A 15,153-nucleotide genomic window follows, 5' to 3' on the forward strand; every position below is an offset into this window, starting at 1 on the left:
CTTTCTCTGCATCCAATGAGAGGATCATATGGTTCTTGGTTTTTCTCTTGCTGATATGATGAATCACATTGATTGTTTTACGGGTGTTGAACCAGCCTTGTGTCCCAGGGATAAATCCTACTTGGTCATCGTAATTAATTTTCTTAATGTATTGTTGGATCCTATTGGCCAGTATCTTGTTGAGAATTTTTGCATCCATGTTCATCAGGGATATTGGTCTGTAATTCTTTTTGGCGGGGTCTTTGTCTGGCTTTGGAATTAAGGTGATGCTGGCTTCATAGAACGAATTTGGAAGTACTCCATCTCTTTCTATCTTTCCAAACAGCTTTAGGAGAATAGGTATGATTTCTTCTTTAAACGTTTGATAAAATTCTCCTGGGAAGCCATCTGGCCCTGGACTCTTGTGTCTTGGGAGGTTTTTGATGACTGCTTCAATTTCCTCCCTGGTTATTGGCCTGTTCAGGTTTTCTATTTCTTCCTGTTCCAGTTTTGGTAGTTTGTGGCTTTCCAGGAATGCGTCCATTTCTTCTAGATTGCCTAATTTATTGGCGTATAGCTGTTCATAATATGTTTTAAAATCGTTTGTATTTCCTTGGTGTTGGTAGTGATCTCTCCTTTCTCATTCATGATTTTATTAATTTGAGTCTTCTCTCTCTTCTTTTTAATAAGGCTGGCTAATGGTTTATCTATCTTATTAATTCTTTCAAAGAACCAACTCCTGGTTCTGTTGATCTGTTCCACAGTTCTTCTGGTCTCGATTTCGTTGAGTTCTGCTCGAATCTTTATTAGCTCCCTTCTTCTCTTGGGTGTAGGATCTATTTGCTGTTTTTTCTCTAGCTCCTTTATGTGTAAGGTTAGCTTTTGTATTTGAGTTCTTTCCAGTTTTTGAATGGATGCTTGTATTGCGATGTATTTCCCCCTTAGGACTGCTTTTGCTGCTTCCCAAAGATTTTGAACGGTTGTATCTTCATTCTCATTAGTTTCCATGAATCTTTTTAATTCTTCCTTAATTTCCTGGTTGACCCTTTTATCTTTTAGCAGGATGGTCCTTAACCTCCATGTGTTTGAGGTCCTTCCAAACTTCTTGTTGTGATTTAGTTCTAATTTCAAGGCATTATGGTCCGAGAATATGCAGGGGACAATCCCAATCTCTTGGTATCGGTTCAGACCCGATTTGTGACCCAATATGTGGTCTATTCTGGAGAAAGTTCCATGTGCGCTTGAGAAGAATGTGTATTCAGTTGAGTTTGGATGTAAAGTTCTGTAGATATCTGTGAAATCCATCTGGTCCAGTGTATCATTTAAAGCTCTCGTTTCTTTGGAGATGTTTTGCTTAGAAGACCTATCGAGTATAGAAAGAGCTAGATTGAAGTCACCAAGTATAAGTGTATTATTATCTAAGTATTTCTTCACTTTGGTTATTAATTGATTTATATATTTGGCAGCTCCCACATTCGGAGCATATATATTGAGGATTGTTAAGTCCTCTTGTTGAATAGATCCTTTAAGTATGATATAGTGTCCCTCTTCATCTCTCACTACAGTCTTTGGGGTAAATTTTAGTTTATCTGATATAAGGATGGCTACCCCTGCTTTCTTTTGAGGACCATTCGAATGGTAAATGGTTCTCCAACCTTTTATTTTCAGGCTGTAGGTGTCCTTCTGTCTAAAATGAGTCTCTTGTAGACAGCAAATAGATGGGTCCTGCTTTTTTCTCCAGTCTGAAACCCTGCGCCTTTTGATGGGGTCATTAAGCCCGTTCACATTCAGAGTTACTATTGAGAGATATGAGTTTAGTGTCATCATGATATCTATTCAGTCTTTGTTTTTGTGGACTGTTCCACTGAACTTCTTCTTAAAGGGGAATTTTAAGAGTCCCCCTTAAAATTTCTTGCAGAGCTGGTTTGGAGGTCACATATTCTTTTAGTTGCTGCCTGTCTTGGAAGCTCTTTATCTCTCCTTCCATTTTGAATGAGAGCCTTGCTGGATAAAGTATTCTTGGTTGCATGTTCTTGTCATTTAGGACCCTGAATATATCCTGCCAGCCCTTTCTGGCCTGCCAGGTCTCTGTGGAGAGGTCTGCTGTTACCCTAATACTCCTCCCCATAAAAGTCAGGGATTTCTTGTCTCTTGCTGCTTTAAGGATCTTCTCTTTATCTTTGGAATTTGCAAGCTTCACAATTAAATGTCGAGGTGTTGAACGGTTTTTATTGATTTTAGGGGGGGATCTCTCTATTTCCTGGATCTGAATGCCTGTTTCCCTTCCCAGATTAGGAAAGTTTTCAGCTAGAATTTGTTCAAATACATATTCTGGCCCTCTGGCCCTTTCGGCACCCTCGGGAACCCCAATTAAACGTAGGTTTTTCTTCCTCAGGCTGTCGTTTATTTCCCTTAATCTATCTTCATGGTCTTTTAATTGTTTGTCTCTTTTTTCGTCAGTTTCCCTCTTTGCTATCAACTTGTCTTCTATGTCACTCACTCGTTCTTCCACCTCGTTAACCCTCGTCGTTAGGACTTCTAGTTTGGATTGCATCTCATTCAATTGATTTTTAATTTCTGCCTGATTAGCTCTAAATTCTGCAGTCATGAAGTCTCTTGAGTCCTTTATACTTTTTTCTAGAGCCACCAGTAGCTGTATAATAGTGCTTCTGAATTGGCTTTCTGACATTGAATTGTAATCCAGATTTTGTAACTCTGTGGGAGAGAGGACTGTTTCTGATTCTTTCTTTTGAGGTGAGGTTTTCCTTCTAGTCATTTTGCTCAGTGCAGAGTGGCCAAAAGCAAGTCGTATTGGGAAAAAGAGAAAAGAGAGGAGAGAAAGAAGGAAAGAAAAGAGAAAGAGAAAAAAAAAGGGAAGAAAAAGAAAAAAAAACGAAAAAAAAAAAGAAGAAGAAAAAGAGAAAGAAAAAGAAAGGAGAAAAAAAGGGGGTGGGGGAAGGAAACAAATCAAAAAGCAAAACAAAACAAAAACAAAAACAAACAAACAAAAAAAGAACCACTGGGGAGTATCTTCTGATTCTGTGTTTTTTAAGTCCCTTGGCTTCTCCTGGAAGTTGTCAGTCTAGCTGGTGTTCTGGGGGAGGGGCCTGTTGTGCTGATTTTCAGGTGTTAGCACTTGGGGGAGCTGCTGTGCCCCTGCCTGGTGCAGGGCTCAGTGGGGGTTGTTTACCCCGTGAGGCCGCAGGAGGAACAGCCCCAGTGGCGGGGCAGCTCTGGAAACCTGGATTCAGCTCCGGCAGGAACTCCGTCTGCAGGGCCTGGAGGCTCCGGGGCGGGGCCGCTGATCTGCTCAGCTCGGGGCAGGAGCGTCCTTGCTGTCCTGGGCCCTCCCGGCCTCTGCCTGTCCCGGGGGAGGCCGGATCCTGGGCTGTGTCCCGGCGCCCTGTGCTCCGGAGCCTGCGCTGTTGGATTCGCGCTCCCCGGCCGCGCAGCCCCCTCCGCGGAGCCGCCGCCCGAGCCCCTCCAGCTGCTCCGTGTCCCGCCGGGTCCCGCCGTGCGCGCTGCAGCCCTTAGGGAGCTCGGCGCACTCTCCTGGGCGCGCAGTTGCTGTTACTGTCCCTGGGAGCCCGAGGGCATCCTCGCTCTCCTGGGTCCTGCTCCAACTCCCTGCGAGCCCCTTTCCGCCCGGGAAGGTCGGTGCAGCTCCTGCGTCTCCGGGACGGGGCTCTCCTGTCCTGGGGACACTCGCCCCGGCCTCAGCCCGGCTCCTCGCGGGACCCCTCCCCCTTGGAGGCCTTTGTTCCTTTATTTCTTTTTCCCCCGTCTTCCTACCTTGATAGAAGCGCGAACTCTTCTCACTGTAGCATTCTAGCTGGTCTCTCTTTAAATCTCAGGCCGAATTCATAGATTTTCAGGATAATTTGAAGGTTTTCTAGGTAGTTTGGTGGAGACAGGTGATTTGGAGACCCTACTCTTCCGCCATCTTGCTCCTCCCTCTCCTTTAATTGATTTTTAATTTCGGGCTAAATAGATCTAAATTCTGCAGTCATGAAGTCTCTTGAATCCTTTATGCTTTTTTTCCAGAGCTACCAGTAGCTTTATAATTGTGCTTCTGAACTGGCTTTCTGACATTGAATTGTAATCCAAATTTTGTAACTCTGGGAGAGAGTACTATTTCTGATTCTTTCTTTTGTGATGAGTTGTTCCTTCTAGTTATTTTGCTCAGTGCAGAGTTGCTAAAAACAAGTTGTAATGGAAAAAAGAGAGAAAGAGAAAAAGATGGGTGGGGGTAAAACAAACAGAAAACAAAAAACAAGGAGGTGTATCCTCTGATTCTATATAAGTCCCTAGACTTCCCCTGGAACTTTCCAGCGGTGCTTGGTCACGATCTTGCTTCCCCTGCCCTTTCAGCTGGTCTCCTTGGGGAGCGGCTGCTGTGCTGATTCTCAGGTCTGTGAACCTGTGGGAGCTGCCCCGCCCCCTGCCAAGTTCATGGCTCAATGGGAGCTGTTTATCCTGTGATGTGTCTGCTCCCTGGCTGCTCAGCTCCATCCCAGGCACAGGGTGACAGGAGGAGGAGCAACAACAGCGGTGGTGGCCAGCTCTCCGGCTCTGAAGTCAGGTCCAGCAGTAACTTCCACAGCTCCCAGTCCACAGGGGCCTGGTTGTTCCTGGGGCAGGGGCGGGGGCTGCTGATCTGTACAGCTTCGGGGCACTTTGTGGCCGGAGTGTCCCTGCTCTCCTGTGTCCTCCCGGCCTCCACCTGCCCCAGGGGAGCATAGGATCTTGGGCTATGTCCCCTGGTGCCTTGTGCTCCGGGGCCTGCACTGCTGTAATCAAGCTCCCAGGCTGTGCTGCCCTACAACCTGCAGAGCCGGTTAGTTAGGAGTGATTGATTGATTTGGGGGAGAGAAAGGGAAAGGGATGGAAATAGAGAACATGAGTGGGGACAGGGTTAGAATGAGAAGTAGGCTACCCATGAGCTATAACACAACATGGAGCTGAATCCTGAACATGGGATCATACCTTGTACACAAGGTGGACAATTAAGTGACTGTTTCACTAGTAACGTTGATATCATTAAGTATCACTTCCATTCAGATCATCTGGAAGAGAGTAATGACCAAAGGATCATAGGGTGCATCTAGAAGGACACAGAGTACCCATCAGTACATTTTTATGCCACTCAAGAATAACTCAGGTAGGGGTGCCTGAGTTGCTCAGGCATTTACGAGTCTGCCTTTAGCGCAAGTCAGACTCTCTGAGACCTAAAATCAAGCTTAGTGCAGGGCTCTCCACTCAGGAAAGGGTATGTTTTTGCCTCTCTCCCTCTGCCCTTCTCACCCTCTTCTCTTTCTCTCAAATACATAAAGTGAAGCTTGAAGAAAACTAGAGAATAATTTTGGGACTGTTGCTCATTATAAATAGAGGGCTAGAGAATACAGAGGCATTTGGTTACCAGCATGGTCTGATCTGCACTGTTGGGCCACCCTTGGTATCAGGACTCTAATATGTGCTGTGTAATGATTTTGTTTTTTTGTGTATGTTTTGTTTTTTTGAGAATGTTTACTGAGTAAATATATATTGGCATATTGATCTACAATAAAAATAAATAAATAAATAATCTGATTTACTTGAAAAAAATAAAAGACCTCTGTGTTTCAGAAAAAAATAAAGTCTTTTGAGGTTTCCCTACTGTTTTTATTTTTTTATTTTTTTAATTTTTATTTATTTATGATAGTCACAGAAAGAGAGAGAGTGAGAGAGAGAGAGAGAGAGAGAGAGAGGCAGAGACACAGGCAGAGGGAGAAGCAGGCTCCATGCACCGGGAGCCTGATGTGGGATTCAATCCCGGGTCTCCAGGATCGAGCCCTGGGCCAAAGGCAGGCGCCAAACCGCTGCGCCACCCAGGGACCCCTCCCTATTGTTTTTAGCACTAAAGTCAGCAGTTTTATTTTCTGTTGGGTAGTTTAAATGTGTGTCAACTCCAAGACCTTCTAAAGCACACTCTCACACAGGTGGCTCTGCATGGTAAATGATGAGTAATGGGATCAAATATTTGAACGCTGAGAAAATTATCACTCATTCTTGTATGGTTTTGACAGCAAGAGGTCAGCATTTCACTGTATTGTAATGCATTTCCCAGGGTCTTATTCAAGTACATGTGACAACAACATTCCTAACCTTTCAAATCGATCTGCTATCTCCTTGAGGATGTGGGACAGCAAATCCTGTATCTTGGAGATAACAAAGGACATACTAAATAAAAAAAAAGGACATACTATACAAATTATTCAATGGAAGATACCATGAAAATTCATTCACTGAGTTGATTCAAGATTAATTATTCTAGTGGCACCTGGGTGGCTTTGTCAGTTAAGTGTCTAACTCTTGATTTTTACTTAGGTCATGATCTCTGGATCCTGAAATTGAACCCCATGTTGAGTTCCGCATTGGCTATGGAGTCTGCTCTAGATTTTCTTTTTCCCTCTGCCCCTCCTCTCCTCATACTTTCTCTTTCTGCCTTAAAAAAAATAATAAAATGAATCATTATTCTAGTTTACTCAGTGTGGCATACCTACGAGAATCATACTAAGGCATATTATTTTCGTTTCATGTGTGTACATTTTAATTTTCTATTGAGTCATTACTTTATAACCACAGTAGAAAAATTTAATTTACAACTCAAGTTTGATCTCATTCGATGGTAGATATTATGAAGCTAGTGTTTGATTATTAGTTTGTTGTTAAACATTACCAAAAATTGATCTTATTACTTTTTAATGAATAGACTTTATTATTTAGAATAAGTCAGAATAATTGAACAAGTAATATAATCTGTTTCCCTATATCCCTATTCCCTGGCACAGAATTTCCACAGTTATTAAACCTTGCATCATTGTAGAACATACCTTTGTCATGAAGAAGAAACCAGTATAGTGATATTGTTATTCATTGAAGTCTACCATTTCTATGAAGGTCAGCTCTGTGATGTGCCATAGTTCAGGTTTTGACAAATGCATAATATCATGCATGCACCATGTACAGTGTCAGTTCACTGCCTTTAATTCCCATGATTCAACTGTTAATGCTTATGCACTTTCTATAGAAATCTTAGTAACCATTTAGATTTGTCATCTGTACAGCTTTCTTTTTTTTTCACAATTAGAGTCATAAAACATGTCACTGTTTGGGATTTCCTTATTTTTTTAACTTTTAATTGTTCAATTAATGTTCATCCATGTCTTTTTGGTGGCTTGATACCTCAATTATTTTATTTCTAATATTTATTTAGTGGGAAAAAGTGCAAGTGTAAGGGGTAAGGGCAGAGGAAGACGGAGAGAGAATCTTTTTTTTTTTTAATTTTTATTTATTTATGATAGTCACACAGAGAGAAAGAGAGAGAGGCAGAGACAGGCAGAGGGAGAAGCAGGCTCCATGCACCAGGAGCCCGATGTGGGATTCGATCCCGGGTCTCCAGGATCGCGCCCTGGGCCAAAGGCAGGCGCCAAACCGCTGCGCCACCCAGGGATCCCGAGAGAATCTTAAGCAGGCTCCAGGCACAGCACGTGGCTGTTGCGTGGCTTGAACTAAGATCCTGAGGTCATGATCTGTGGAAAAATCCAGTAAGAAGCTTAACCGACTGAGACACAGAGGCTCCTTAAGAGCTCAATCACTTTATTACAAAATAGTATTTCCATGTATGGGTTGAACTGAAGTTTCTCTTTCATTCGCTTATAGAGGGACAAGCCTACTTGTCTCTAGTTTACGTGATCCTAAATAAAGCTCAATTTCTTTGAAAAACAAACCTGAATTTCTTGGGAAAAGACAGGTTTCAGGGACTAATCATCTGCATCAGTTTGGATTAGACCCATTAGAAAACAAATTTCAAATGGATGTAAGATGGTGGGGTAGAGGTCCTCATGTCAGCTAGTCCCCTATATTTAGCTACATAACTTTCAAGCCATCCTAAACACCAGTGAATTCAAGCTGAAGTCTAAACCAGAATGGTTGACTCTATAAATAAAAAGTGAAAAAATTATGCACAGTGGAGTGTGGAGAAATAAAATGGAATGGATTTATCAGAGGATAATGGGCGGAGTGGGGGTGAGAGCACGTGTAAGCCAGCTGCATGAAAGTGAAAGAGCCCTGAAATTCAAAATCTGGACCTTTAGAAATCTGCTCCTCAAGAGACTTTCCTCCCTAAAAGGGGCTCATTGGTGAAATGGTGCAGAACCACGAGTAAGTTAGTAGGATCTCTATATTCCTGGAGGCCAGAAAGTACCCATGTGCCTGAGCCAGCAGAGTTCCCAAGTATTGGTTCAAGCAAATGGGTTTAAATCAGCAAGCCTGGGAGAATGTTTAGGTTGTGGAGCCATCAACCACGATCACCGGCCAGGCCAGATGACCGTGGTCCATGTTGGGTCCATACAGGGGACTGGAATGCATCCTCCCCATTCATCTGGGAGAAGCAGAGTGGGTGACCATTGGAGAAGTTGAACCTTCTCCTTGCGGGGGGGTCAGCAACCACAAAAAGGGATAAACCTCCACTTCTTCCAGGAAGAGGGGGTGAGAGCAAAAGCAGCAAAGACTCTGCCTGAGGAAACCTAAACTTTGCATATTTCAGTGTCCCCCCATGTCTACGAGGGGGGAATTGGAGTAGGCAGGCAATTTGGCATCTCCAGATTTGTCAATCATCGCATCACTCATCTCTGGGGCTGGAGATCGATGTGCGGTCTTTTTTCCTCTCACCCCCAAAATAAGCATGAAAGGTTCCAGGGAACAAAATGCTCACAGAGCAAACAGCTTACAGTGAGACTGGCCCCTTGACAAGGTCAGTGAAGCTACCCAGGCAGAGACACCTGAGAATATGTGCAGCAGGCTATTCTGGGGACAATCACCTGGAAGGACAGGTGACCCACACATTTCCTGACCAAACAGTACTGGAACTTCCACAACTGGGGGAACATAGCATAGCTACTCAAGGTTTTCCTTTTATGATTCATTTTTCTTTCAAGATAAAATTGTACTCTATTTTTTCATATATTCCCAATTCACCTAATTTCTTATTTAATCAACTCTTCTTTTTGAAATCTTTTTTTAAACTTTTATATTTTAATGACATATTTTAATATCACTTGTGAAATGGACAGAGCATAGGAAAAGACATTTCTCTAAAGAGGACCTACTTGGGGCGAAAAGGCACATGATAGAATGCTCCACATCACTTGTGAACAGGAAAATACAAATCAAACCCACAATGAGATACCAAATTACACTGGTGAGAATGGCTAAATTTAACAACTACTGTTGGCGAGGATGTGGTGAAAGGGGTACCCCCTGACACTGACGATGGGAATGAGACATGGAACAGCCACTCTGGAAAACAGTGTGTAGGGTCCTCAGGAAGCTCAAAATAGAGATTCTGATACAAAGTGTTTCCTCTCAAATACCACCCTTGTCTCCCCAGATATACTCCCGTCTAGATAGCAGAAGTTGGTTGCTGTGCAGCTGCATTCACTGTGAAAGGACTATGATGTCACATGTTCCCATGGTGATGAGAAATATATCTCTGCCTTTCTCCCCAACTCTACTCTTTGAGCTGAGCAGTTCAAAGTTGATATTGAGTTCTCAGCTCTCTATCTAGCATCTTTGATGATGGGCAATCTCAATTGTTGCTCCTGCGAAGGTATGTTCATAAGGATCTTCTGAAGATGTCTTTGTTACCAACTGGATAGTTAACTGTTTTTCAAACTATTTATCTTATTGTTTAAAGTTTCCTCTCCCCTAATTGTCATGCGGAGTCATACCTATGTGTTTTTGTTTGTTCTAGTCCTCCATTTCTATTTTTGGTTATTCTACCAAACTAGCTGTCTTAATATTGTGCCTCCATTTCGAAAACATGTCTTACTTCCTATTATATCCTGCATCCCTCATGATCACCTGGAAGAACAGGTGACCCACACTCCTCACCTTTGTCATCACAAAGGTCCTCAAAGGGGGAAATATGGCCACATCTATTTCCAGGTTTTGGTACTGTCCCAAATTATATATTCAAATTATTCATTTCAGAAATTAAGTGTGAATCCCGAAAGGTTGATATGGAGGATATTTGACATTGTTTTATCAATGGTTTACAATGTCTTCCTTATTGTTTCTCCCAAAATGGGTATGTAGTTCTGTATTTGCGGGGACATGTTGCTACCTTCATCTAAATGGTTGCTCAAAAGTCACCCTGTGAATATGAGTGCCTATGTTTCAATTAATGTCACAAACACACATTACTTTTTACACTTTGGGCATTTTCCAAAGTTACACTTTTTATAGATACTAGCTTTATTCTAACCCTCATCCCATTTCTCCCCATGTAAGGTGTAAGCATGGTGAAAATATATTTTTCTCAACTATGTAACAAATAGCCAGTCTACTTGCATTGAAACATGTATATATAATTAGTTAATTATACCCGATCCCGGGTCTCCATGATCAGGACCTGGGCTGAAGGCAGACACTAAACCACTGAGCCACCCAGGCTGCCCAAGATTTCCTTCCTCTTAACGTGGGATAGTATTTCATTGTAGACATTAATTTTTTTCCTTTTGTTAATCAATAAACATGAAGTCTTTTCCTTTTTCTTGGGTGTTGTGAAAGGTGCTGCAGAATATGTGAAGATATCTCTGTGAAATTCAGAATTCAATTCTTTTTGACCTATTTGCCAAAACTCAGATTGCTAAATTATATGACAGATCTTTTTAAATATGGAGGGGGGGAACTCCATGTTGTTTTTCGTCATGCTTTTTCAGTTTATATTCTCTGTTGGCTTCTTTAAGAATACGGCAACTCCAAGGCCTTTCTACAGCCCACTATGACTCAGGTTTCTCTGCAAGTCAATGATGTGTAATGGGGTCAAAAGTTTGAACTCTGATAATGTTATCACTCATTTGGGATGGTCTTCTAACATAAAGATGTCAAGAGCTCTTTCTATGGTCATCCATTTCCCAGGATCTACAGTCAGAAACCCAAAACAAAAACTATTTTGAAACCAACTGTGTACACCTGGACTGAAAAGTGGGCGAAAATATTTCAAGTTTGCAGAAAAGAATAATTCATCCATCAAAGGAGTCAATGGAAGGTAACATGAAAATTCATTCATTAAATGTACTCAAGAAATATTGTTCTAGGGGCACCTGGCTGTTTCTGTCAGCTAAGTTTCTGCCTCCTAGTTTCAGCTCTGGTCATGACCTGGAAGTCATCAGATTCACCCATATTCAGCATGGAGCCTGCATAGTACTTTCTTTTCCTTTCCCTCTGCCCCTCTCTTCCTTACACTTTCCCTTTTGCTCTCTATACAATAAAAAAAACAAAGAATCATTATTCAATTTTGCTTAGGGTGCCATACTAAAGACAAATATACTAAGCCATATTTTTTATTTTTCATGTGTGAAAATCTTAATTTAAATGGCCAGCCATTAGTTTATACCGAAATAGTAAAATCGCATTGAGAACTCATTTGGTCAGATTTAATGGTAGGTGTTGTTAAGCTAACACTTGGACATATTAGTCCATGTTAAATATTAGCAAATAAACCTCTTATGTTTTAATAAATAGAACATATTACTGACTTTAGAGTTAGGGAGTGTCACAATGCAGCATATAATATAAAATTTCCCTATCACCCTATTGTTTGGGGCACAATTTCCAGAATTATTCACAACTACATCAGCGTGGAACATTTATCACAAAGTACAGAGCGATGTAGAGATATTATTATTATTGATGTAGACAACTTATATTAAGGACTGCTCTGCATTAGGGTGTGTTTTACATATGCATAATATTAGTATCCTAGGGATGATGACCTGTGCCAAAGGGAGACACTCAACCAAAGAAACCACTCTGGTGCCCACATTATTACTGCTTTTAAAATCGGGACAAGATGACCCACAAGGTTACATTAGTTTCAGGTGTACCACACTTGATTGAACTTATGGTTATTGAAACTGTGCTCACCTCAAGCATAGATACTTGTGCCCCCATAGAGCACTATAACCATTCCATTGATCATATTCCTTATGCTGTACCTTTCACCCTGTGATTTTTTTAATGAATATGTTGAAGCCTGTCCCCTCCGCTCTTTCTCACAACTATGGCTATTTGTAAATGGTATACATTCAGTATTTAAATATCTCCCACAATGGATGATTTTAAAAATAACAGATTAGTGAAAAATGCAGTAGAGTAATAGACTGAATAGAACAGAATATAACGATTGCCTAACATTGAAAACACCTACCAAAAGACGGTTGAAATCAAGTGCAAAACCGTACAAAAGAGATGACAGCATATGTGGATCTACAGAGGCAGAAATGGTTTTGGAAGACATCAAGAAGGTAGCAACATTTAGCTGGGCTTCAAAACAAGCTCTATAAGCAAAGGGAACCTATCTTTGGATTTGCTGTGCACATCAGTTGTATTTTACATTGATTATTTCATGTTACTTAAAGTTGTCATTGCTTTTTTTAAAAAAAGTTTTTATTTATTTGAAAGAGAGAGACAGCGAGACAGCAAAAGAGAGTGTGTGCAAGGGTAGGGCAGGGGGAAATGTGGAATCACAACCCCGCTGAACAGGGTGCCCAAAAAGGGGATGGATCCCAGGCCCTTGGATCTTGGCCTGAGCTGAAGGTTTTTCCTCATCCAGCAATGAAGACAGCCTAGCAGTAGCTTCCTTTATGCTTATTACCCAGTCATTACCATCCAGTCTTCCCCTGTATCCATATAAACACTGATCTCACTAATACCTGAGCACCACAAACAAAGCACTGATAGTTATCCTGTGTACTCCTAGATGTTGCTTAGGCTGTGGTACCAGGTGTTGTCCACCAAAACTCAGTGAATAACTCTTCACCCACTTCTGTGCTAAGTCTGCCCCATTTTGCCTGAATTATAAATGCCGCTCTCTTGGTTTTCCTCTTTTTGATGTGAATACACATATAATAAGGAACAGTGTATTTTTTGGTGGTGTGTTGGAAGGGGAAGATGTTAACTCTGGGGTAAGGGACATTTACTCAGAAGCACTTTCTCCACCTTGAATTCTGAATTTGGAAATTCTTCTTCAGTCAACTTGAGGGATCAATCCCCCCAAAAAAGCTCATGCTTTCTCCATGGGTGTAATCTGTGCTTCGTTTGGGGGCCCATGGCATTACTACTGTTGTTCATTTGAAGTTCAATACTCACCAGGAGAACCTATGACAAAGTACACACATGAACCGACCCCCACCTTATCTTCTTATGTGTAACTGCAGATCATCTCAGAAACATCGAAACTGGTATGTATTCTGGGATCAGTCTCTTTCTTGGAAAAATCTCAAATAGTAAGGCAGATAGGGCAACCCTGTTGTACTCAGTCTGGACAGACACCCAGATTCCATGTTCCGAAGCTTGGGGTGTGTGTGATATAGGCAGCTTTTCTAGCTAAGAAAACAAGCCCATGTTTCTATAATCCTAGAGAGCCAAAGTAGTATCTCTGTGTGGAGTGGGTATGAGTAAAATAGGATTGGGGAGGTGACTTGTTGACTCTATACAGTGTGTGAGTGTGCGAGTGTATGTGTGTGTGAGAAAGAGAAGATCAGGACAGAGGAAAATAGACAGATAGAGACACAGAGAAATGCAGAGATAGGGAGAAGGAGAGCGAAAGAGTGAGGTAGATTCTGCAGCAGATATGTCCCACTGACACCACACGATGGACTTAGTCAATATTCTCAAAAGAAAAAAAAAACAAAAGAAAAAAACCTCATTACACAGCATATTTTAGAGTCATAAGACCTTGGGTGTCCAAACTGTGCATATCAGCCCATTCTGGGTAACCAATTGCTTCATATTCTCCAGTCCTCCATTTATAATGAGCAAGAGTCCCAAAATTACTCTCTAATTTTCTTCAAGCTTTAGTATTTGAGAGAAAGAGAGCAGAACAGGTTGAGAGGGGCAGAGAGAGAGAGAGAGAGAAACACACCCTTTGCTGAGCAGGGAGCCCCACACTAGGCTTGATTTCAGGTGCCAGAAGGCTGACCTGAGCTGAAGGCAGACTCTTAAATGCCTGAGCAACTCAGGCACCCCTCCCTGAGTTATTCTTGAGTGGCATGAAAATGTACTGATGGGTACTCTGTGTCCTTCTAGATGCATCCTATGATCCATTGGTCATTACACTCTTCCAGAAGATCAGAGTGGAAGTGAAATTAATTTTGTCAAGGCGAGCTTGAGGATCTTTGACTGAGGAACGAATGTCACTTTCTTGGTTTCTATCCACACAAATTCCAATGAAAGTCAGACAGTGTCCATTTGGGACGATATACATAATCTTCCAGCTTGGAAGAGTGTGGAGTGGTTGCCTCTTGCCAAGCATTACCTTATTCGAGAAGATGTTTATGTTGGTGACACCAAAGCTGGAAATAAACAGCATGATGGGGTAAATTCCCTCAGCAACAGTTTCTCGTGATTGGTTCAGTTTTGTTCAGGAACCAGTCTCTTCCTGTCTTTAGTCAGGAGAACCAATGTGATTCTGGGTTCTCACTGGAATTAGGATCACGGATGTAGAGAAAAAAACAAAAAAGTGTTGTGAAAAATCACAGAGGATGACAGAGCATGAGAGACTCCTACCATGGGAAACAAATAGGGGGTTGTGGAAGGGGAGTTGGGTGGGAGGATGGGGTGACTGGGTGATGCACAGAGGGGGGCACTTGGGATGAGCGCTGGGTGTTATATGTTAGCAAATCAAACTCCAATAAAAAAAATACACAAAAAAGAAACCACTGGAAAACCAATCGTCCAGGTGGAGACCCATGGTCAAGTTTTTAGAAGCAAACATGTGGCATTCAGGTAAGGATTTTGTGTCCATGGAGATAGGAGGAAGGGCAGGGACATGGACTCCAGTGCTCAGTGAGTTCAGCAAAGGGATGGAGGCTTATTCCAGAGTCAAGGTGCTCTTTGCAGCTCCCTTTAAAAGGCCCACAGGACATCCTTTTGAGGGTTACCCTGAAATGGTCTTCAATTTCTCAGGTCCAAACTCTGTGTCCTCACACTCAAAGTAACAGGACCACTGCTCCTGGTGGTCACTGCAAAGTCATCAACAAAACCTCCCTCATTCCTTGTCTCCACAGAATTCAGCCCTGAGCAGCCCCTGTTCTAAAACCCCTGGCCTGGGATCCAGGTCCAGTTTGG

General features: G+C 42.1%; 2 long non-coding RNA genes across 2 annotated transcripts in view; both read left to right on the forward strand.

Annotated features, from left to right (window-relative positions):
- The window catches only part of LOC102153342, a 28,401-nt gene extending 13,863 nt beyond the window's left edge, over window positions 1-14,538 (forward strand). Inside the window, exons 3-5 of the long non-coding RNA XR_005365443.1 lie at window positions 9,410-9,628; window positions 10,942-11,071; window positions 14,113-14,538. This is a non-coding gene — a long non-coding RNA (uncharacterized LOC102153342). The remainder of the gene's footprint in view (window positions 1-9,409; window positions 9,629-10,941; window positions 11,072-14,112) is intronic.
- Window positions 4,273-6,502, forward strand: LOC119875792. The gene is made up of 2 exons (XR_005365444.1): window positions 4,273-5,140; window positions 6,346-6,502. It is a non-coding gene; the product is annotated as an uncharacterized LOC119875792 (long non-coding RNA).
- Window positions 14,539-15,153: the final 615 nt, after the last annotated feature.

The sequence above is a fragment of the Canis lupus genome, chromosome 10 (assembly GCF_011100685.1).
Source record: "Canis lupus familiaris isolate Mischka breed German Shepherd chromosome 10, alternate assembly UU_Cfam_GSD_1.0, whole genome shotgun sequence".
In the NCBI taxonomy this organism is placed as follows: Eukaryota; Metazoa; Chordata; class Mammalia; order Carnivora; family Canidae; genus Canis; species Canis lupus.